The following is an 8,310-nucleotide window of genomic DNA, read 5'->3' as shown; positions in this document are numbered from 1 at the left end:
TAAATTTCATTAAGGGCATATTATTGGTTCCCACCACAGTTTTATAACATTCATGTGATCTTCCAATGGACTATTTCAAACTGATCATATCACCAGTAGAACTTGGGTGAATGTAAAACACAGCTTGTATCATATGAAGAAATCCTAAACAGCTTAATGGTGTTTACCCTATGTTTCAGGTGATGATCAGGAGTATTTCAAATGTAGAAATGTGTTGCTCATTACATAAAATGCTAAGATTGTAAATATTTACTTCAATTTATTTAATTAAAAAAAAAATTCTACAGGTAAAACAGTTGGACAAGGGGGCACCCAGATTTGAACTAGGGACCTTTTGATCTGCAGTGAAATGCTCTACCCCTGAGTTATACCCCCATTTCTGAAATGTTCACCTTTATTTATTCAGTAATATGTACAAAGTGGAAGCAACATGCAATCACCATCAAAGCAATGCATTTTCAGCCACCAAACCCTCCTTATAAGTATAAGGGGTACAAAAGATGTCCTTTATCTGCCTTGGTAAAATACAGTGAGGTTTCCATTGCAAGAAATCATACATTTCGTATCACATGTAGATCTTCGAACATGGAAAAAAAATCTTTTTTCAAATGCACAAATTCTGCAAAATGTAACTGCTTCTCTACTGCAGTTAGTTGATTTTGTGCTAAGAGCATAGTTAAACTCAATTGTTCATTGTTTTGTATATGAAATGATGATATATCCTATTGTTTCTTACAGTGCATTGGGTTGAAAACATTTTAACAGGATCTATTGAAGAGGGTATATGGTTATGAAACAGGGACTTCTTGAAAAGCACTCCTACGCTCTACCACTGACATAAACCCTTGAATGCTGAAAATTGCCCTTTTTTAAAAAGGTGATAGAGTGGGTGACTGTATGGAACTTGTAGAACTAATAACATCAGTGCACTTCTGGTCAGCTGTACAAATTAATACATTTCATTAAGGGCATATTATTGGTTTCCACCACAGTTTAATAACATTCATATGAGCTTCCAATGGACTATTTCAAACTAATCATATCACCAGTAGAACTTGGGTGAATGTAAAACACAGCTTGTATCATATGAAGAAATCCTAAACAGCTTAATGGTGTTTACCCTATGTTTCAGGAGATGATCAGGAGTATTTCAAATGTAGAAATGTGTTGCTCATTACATAAAATGCTAAGATTGTAAATGTGTTCTTCAATTTATGTAATTAAAATAATATTTCTACAGGTAAAACAGTTGAACAAGGGGGCACCCAGATTTCAACTAGGGACCTCTTGATCTGCAGTCAAATGCTCTACCACTGAGCTATACCCCCAGTTCTGAAAAGTTCACCTTTATTAATTCAGTAATATGTACAAAGTGCAAGCAACATGCAATCACCATCAAAGCAAAGCATTTTCAGCCACCAAACCCTCCTTATAAGTATATGGGGTGCGAAGGATGTCCTTTATATGCCTTGGTAAAATACAGTGAGGTTTCCATTGCAAGAATTCATACTTTTCGTATCACATGTAGATCTTGGAACATGGAAAAAAAAAATGTGTCAAATGCAAAAATTCTGCAAAATGTAACTGCTTCTCTACTGCAGTTTGTTGATTTTGTGCTAAGAGCATAATTAAACCCAATTGTTCATTGTTTTTTATATGAAATGAAGATATATCCTATTGTTTCTTACAGTGCATTGGGTTGAAAAACATTTTAACAGGATCTATTGACGAGGGTATATGGTTATGAAACAGGGACTTCTTGAACTGCACTCCTACGCTCTACCACTGAGTTAAACCCTTGAATGCTGAAAACTGCCCTTTTTTAAAAAGGTGATAGAGTTGGTGACTGTATGGAACTTCTAGAACTAATGACATCAGTGCACTTCTGGTCAGCTGTACAAATTAATACATTTCATTAAGGGCATATTATTGGTTTCCACCACAGTTTTATAACATTCATATGAGCTTCCAATGGACTATTTCAAACTGATAATATCACCAGTAGAACTTGGGTGAATGTACAACACAGCTTGTATCATATGAAGAAATCCTAAACAGTTTCATGGTGTTTACCCTATGTTTCTGGAGTATTTCAAATGTAGAAATGTGTTGCTTATTACATCAAATGCTAAGATAGTAAATGTTTTTTTCTACAGGTAAAACAGTTGAACAAGAGGGCGCACAGATTTGAACTAGGGACCTCTTGATCTGCAGTTAAATGCTCTACCACTGAGCTACACAGCCAGTTCCGAAAAGTTCACCTTTATTTATTCAGTAATATGTACAAAGTGGAAGCAACATGCAATCACCATCAAAGCAATGCATGTTCAGCCACCAAACCCTCCTTATAAGTATAAGGGGTGCGAAGGATGTCCTTCATCTGCCTTGGTAAAATACAGTGAGGTTTCCATTGCAAGAATTCATATATTTCGTATCACATGTAGATCTTGGAACATGGAAAAAAAATCTTTTGTCAAATGCACAAATTCTGCAAAATGTAACTGCTTCTCTACTGCAGTTTGTTGATTTTGTGCTAAGAGCATAGTTAAACCCAATTGTTCATTGTTTTGTATATGAAATGATGATATATCCTATTGTTTCTTACAGTGCATTGGGTTGAAAAACATTTTAACAGGATCTATTGAAGAGGGTATATGGTTATGAAACAGGGACTTCTTGAACTACACTCCTACGCTCTACTACTGACATAAACCCTTCAATGTTGAAAACTGCCCTTTTTTAAAAAAGGTGATAGAGTGGGTGACTCTATGGAACTTGTAGAACTAATGACATCAGTGCACTTCTGGTCAGCTGTACAAATTAATACATTTCATTAAGGGCATATTATTGGTTTCCACCACAGTTTTATAACATTCATATGAGCTTCCAATGGACTATTTTAAACTGGTCATATCACCAGTAGAACTTGGGTGAATGTAAAACACAGCTTGTATCATATGAAGAAATCCTAAACAGCTTAATGGTGTTTGCCCTATGCTTCAGGTGATGATCAGGAGTATTTCAAATGTAGAAATGTGTTGCTCATTACATAAAATGCTAAGATTGTAAATGTTTACTTCAATTTTTTTAATCAAAAAAATATTTCTACAGGTAAAACAGTTGGACAAGGAGGCACCCAGATTTGAACTAGGGACTTTTTGATCTGCCCTGAAATGCTCTACCCCTGAGCTATACCCCTATTTCGGAAATGTTCACCTTTATTTATTCAGTAATATGTACAAAGTGGAAGCAACATGCAATCACCATCAAAGCAATGCATTTTCAGCCACCAAACCCTCCTTATAAGTATAAGGGGTGCAAAAGATGTCCTTTATGTGCCTTGGTAAAATACAGTGAGGTTTCCATTGCAAGAATTCATACATTTCGTATCACATGTAGATCTTCGAACATGGAAAAAAAATCTTTTGTCAAATGCACAAATTCTGCAAAATGTAACTGCTTCTCTACTGCAGTTGATTTTGTGCTAAGAGCATAGTTAAACCAAATTGTTCATTGTTTTGTATATGAAATGATGATATATCCTATTGTTTCTTACAGTGCATTGGGTTGAAAACATTTTAACAGGATCTATTGAAGAGGGTATATGGTTATGAAACAGGGACTTCTTGAAAAGCACTCCTACGCTCTACCACTGACATAATCCCTTGAATGCTGAAAACTGCCCTTTTTTAAAAAGGTGATAGAGTGGGTGACTGTATGGAACTTGTAGAACTAATGACATCAGTGCACTTCTGGTCAGCTGTACAAATTAATACATTTCATTAAGGGCATATTATTGGTTTCCACCACAGTTTTATAACATTCATATGAGCTTCCAATGGACTATTTCAAACTAATCATATCACCAGTAGAACTTGGGTGAATGTAAAACACAGCTTGTATGATATGAAGAAATCCTAAACAGCTTAATGGTGTTTACCCTATGTTTCAGGTGATGATCAGAAGTATTTCAAATGTAGAAATGTGTTGCTCATTACATAAAATGCTAAGATTGTAAATGTTTACTTCAATTTATTTAATTAAAAAAATATTTCTACAGTTAAAACAGTTGGACAAGGGGGCACCCAGATTTGAAATAGGGACTTTTGATCTGCAGTGAAATGCTCTACCCCTGAGCTATACCCCCATTTCTGAAATGTTCCCCTTTATTTATTCAGTAATATGTACAAAGTGGAAGCAACATGCAATCACCATCAAAGCAATGCATCTTCAGCCACCAAACCCTCCTTATAAGTATAAGGGGTACACAAGATGTCCTTTATCTGCCTTGGTAAAATACAGTGAGGTTTCCATTGCAAGAATTCATACATTTCGTATCACATGTAGATCTTGGAACATGGAAAAAAAACTTTTGTCAAATGCACAAATTCTGCAAAATGTAACTGCTTCTCTACTGCAGTTTGTTGATTTTGTGCTAAGAGCATAGTTAAACCCAATTGTTCATTGTTTTGTATATGAAATGATGATATATCCTATTGTTTCTTACAGTGCATTGGGTTGAAAAACATTTTAACAGGATCTATTGAAGAGGGTATATGGTTATGAAACAGGGACTTCTTGAACTACACTCCTACGCTCTACTACTGACATAAACCCTTCAATGTTGAAAACTGCCCTTTTTTAAAAAAGGTGATAGAGTGGGTGACTCTATGGAACTTGTAGAACTAATGACATCAGTGCACTTCTGGTCAGCTGTACAAATTAATACATTTCATTAAGGGCATATTATTGGTTTCCACCACAGTTTTATAACATTCATATGAGCTTCCAATGGACTATTTTAAACTGGTCATATCACCAGTAGAACTTGGGTGAATGTAAAACACAGCTTGTATCATATGAAGAAATCCTAAACAGCTTAATGGTGTTTGCCCTATGCTTCAGGTGATGATCAGGAGTATTTCAAATGTAGAAATGTGTTGCTCATTACATAAAATGCTAAGATTGTAAATGTTTACTTCAATTTTTTTAATCAAAAAAATATTTCTACAGGTAAAACAGTTGGACAAGGAGGCACCCAGATTTGAACTAGGGACCTTTTGATCTGCCCTGAAATGCTCTACCCCTGAGCTATACCCCTATTTCGGAAATGTTCACCATTATTTATTCAGTAATATGTACAAAGTGGAAGCAACATGCAATCACCATCAAAGCAATGCATTTTCAGCCACCAAACCCTCCTTATAAGTATAAGGGGTGCAAAAGATGTCCTTTATCTGCCTTGGTAAAATACAGTGAGGTTTCCATTGCAAGAATTCATACATTTCGTATCACATGTAGATCTTCGAACATGGAAAAAAAAATCTTTTGTCAAATGCACAAATTCTGCAAAATGTAACTGCTTCTCTACTGCAGTTGATTTTGTGCTAAGAGCATAGTTAAACCAAATTGTTCATTGTTTTGTATATGAAATGATGATATATCCTATTGTTTCTTACAGTGCATTGGGTTGAAAAACATTTTAACAGGATCTATTGAAGAGGGTATATGGTTATAAAACAGGGACTTTTTGAACTACACTCCTACGCTCTACTACTGACATAAACCCTTCAATGTTGAAAACTGCCCTTTTTTAAAAAAGGTGATAGAGTGGGTGACTCTATGGAACTTGTAGAACTAATGACATCAGTGCACTTCTGGTCAGCTGTACAAATTAATACATTTCATTAAGGGCATATTATTGGTTTCCACCACAGTTTTATAACATTCATATGAGCTTCCAATGGACTATTTCAAACTAATCATATCACCAGTAGAACTTGGGTGAATGTAAAACACAGCTTGTATCATATGAAGAAATCCTAAACAGCTTAATGGTGTTTACCGTATGTTTCAGGTGATGATCAGGAGTATTTCAAATGTAGAAATGCTACATTACATAAAATGCTAAGATTGTAAATGTTTACTTCAATTTATTTAATTAAAAAAATATTTCTACAGGTAAAATAGTTGGACAAGGGGGCACCCAGATTTGAACTAGGGACTTTTGATCTGCAGTGAAATGCTCTACCCCTGAGCTATACCCCCATTTCTGAAATGTTCACCTTTATTTATTCAGTAATATGTACAAAGTGGAAGCAACATGCAATCACCATCAAAGCAATGCATTTTCAGCCACCAAACCCTCCTTATAAGTATAAGGGGTGCAAAAGATGTCCTTTATCTGCCTTGGTAAAATACAGTGAGGTTTCCATTGCAAGAATTCATACATTTCGTATCACATGTAGATCTTCGAACATGGAAAAAAAAATCTTTTGTCAAATGCACAAATTCTGCAAAATGTAACTGCTTCTCTACTGCAGTTGATTTTGTGCTAAGAGCATAGTTAAACCAAATTGTTCATTGTTTTGTATATGAAATGATGATATATCCTATTGTTTCTTACAGTGCATTGGGTTGAAAAACATTTTAACAGGATCTATTGAAGAGGGTATATGGTTATAAAACAGGGACTTTTTGAACTACACTCCTACGCTCTACTACTGACATAAACCCTTCAATGTTGAAAACTGCCCTTTTTTAAAAAAGGTGATAGAGTGGGTGACTCTATGGAACTTGTAGAACTAATGACATCAGTGCACTTCTGGTCAGCTGTACAAATTAATACATTTCATTAAGGGCATATTATTGGTTTCCACCACAGTTTTATAACATTCATATGAGCTTCCAGTGGACTATTTCAAACTAATCATATCACCAGTAGAACTTGGGTGAATGTAAAACACAGCTTGTATCATATGAAGAAATCCTAAACAGCTTAATGGTGTTTACCGTATGTTTCAGGTGATGATCAGGAGTATTTCAAATGTAGAAATGCTACATTACATAAAATGCTAAGATTGTAAATGTTTACTTCAATTTATTTAATTAAAAAAATATTTCTACAGGTAAAATAGTTGGACAAGGGGGCACCCAGATTTGAACTAGGGACTTTTGATCTGCAGTGAAATGCTCTACCCCTGAGCTATACCCCCATTTCTGAAATGTTCACCTTTATTTATTCAGTAATATGTACAAAGTGGAAGCAACATGCAATCACCATCAAAGCAATGCATCTTCAGCCACCAGACCCTCCTTATAAGTATAAGGGGTACAAAAGATGTCCTTTATCTGCCTTGGTAAAATACAGTGAGGTTTCCATTGCAAGAATTCATAAATTTCGTATCACATGTAGATCTTGGAACATGGAAAAAAAACGTTTGTCAAGTGCACAAATTCTGCAAAATGTAACTGCTTCTCTACTGCAGTTTCTTGATTTTGTGCTAAGAGCATAGTTAAACCCAATTGTTCATTGTTTTTTATATGAAATGATGATATATCCTTTTGTTTCTTACAGTACATTGGGTTGAAAAACATTTTAACAGGATCTATTGACGAGGGTATATGGTTATGAAACAGGGACTTCTTGAACTGCACTCCTACGGTCTACCACTGAGTTAAACCCTTGAATGCTGAAAACTGCCCTTTTTTTAAACGGTGATAGAGTGGGTGACTGTATGGAACTTGTCGAACTAATGACATCAGTGCACTTCTGGTCAGCTGTACAAATTAATACATTTCATTAAGGGCATATTATTGGTTTGCACCACAGTTTTATAACATTCATATGAACTTCCAATGGACTATTTCAAACTGATAATATCACCAGTAGAACTTGGGTGAATGTAAAACACAGCTTGTATCATATGAAGAAATCCTAAACAGTTTCATGATGTTTACCCTATGTTTCAGGAGATGATCAGGAGTATTTCAAATGTAGAAATGTGTTGCTTATTACATAAAATGCTAAGATTGTAAATGTTTTCTTCAATTTATGTAATTAAAAAAATATTTCTACAGGTAAAACAGTTGAACAAGGGGGCACCCAGATTTGAACTAGGGACCTTTTGAACTGCAGTCAAATGCTTTACCACTGAGCTATACCCCCATTTTTGAAATGTTCACCTTTATTTATTCAGTTATATGTACAAAGTGGAAGCAACATGCAATCACCATCAAAGCAATGCATTTTCAGCCACCAAACCCTCCTTATAAGTATAAGGGGTACAAAAGATGTCCTTTATCTGCCTTGGTAAAATACAGTGAGGTTTCCATTGCAAGAATTCATATATTTCGTATCACATGTAGATCTTCGAACATGGAAAAAAAAATCTTTTGTCAAATGCACAAATTCTGCAAAATGTAACTGCTTCTCTACTGCAGTTTGTTGATTTTGTGCTAAGAGCATAGTTAAACCCAATTGTTCATTGTTTTTTATATGAAATGATGATATATCCTTTTGTTTCTTAC

The 8,310-nt window shown here is 35.0% G+C and overlaps 2 non-coding genes across 2 annotated transcripts; both read right to left on the bottom strand.

Moving 5' to 3' along the window:
- Positions 1 to 1,256: 1,256 nt before the first annotated feature.
- TRNAC-GCA (transfer RNA cysteine (anticodon GCA)) lies at positions 1,257 to 1,328 on the bottom strand. The gene has a single exon. It is a non-coding gene; the product is annotated as a tRNA-Cys (tRNA).
- A 6,548-nt stretch (positions 1,329 to 7,876) lies between these two features.
- On the bottom strand, positions 7,877 to 7,948 carry TRNAC-GCA (transfer RNA cysteine (anticodon GCA)). Its single transcript has one exon. It is a non-coding gene; the product is annotated as a tRNA-Cys (tRNA).
- Positions 7,949 to 8,310: the final 362 nt, after the last annotated feature.

The sequence above is a fragment of the Ambystoma mexicanum genome, unplaced genomic scaffold, assembly GCF_040938575.1.
Source record: "Ambystoma mexicanum isolate Mex_15411 unplaced genomic scaffold, UKY_AmexF1_1 Mex_scaf118, whole genome shotgun sequence".
NCBI lineage: Eukaryota > Metazoa > Chordata > Amphibia > Caudata > Ambystomatidae > Ambystoma > Ambystoma mexicanum.
This window is presented reverse-complemented; position numbering and strand designations above follow the sequence as displayed.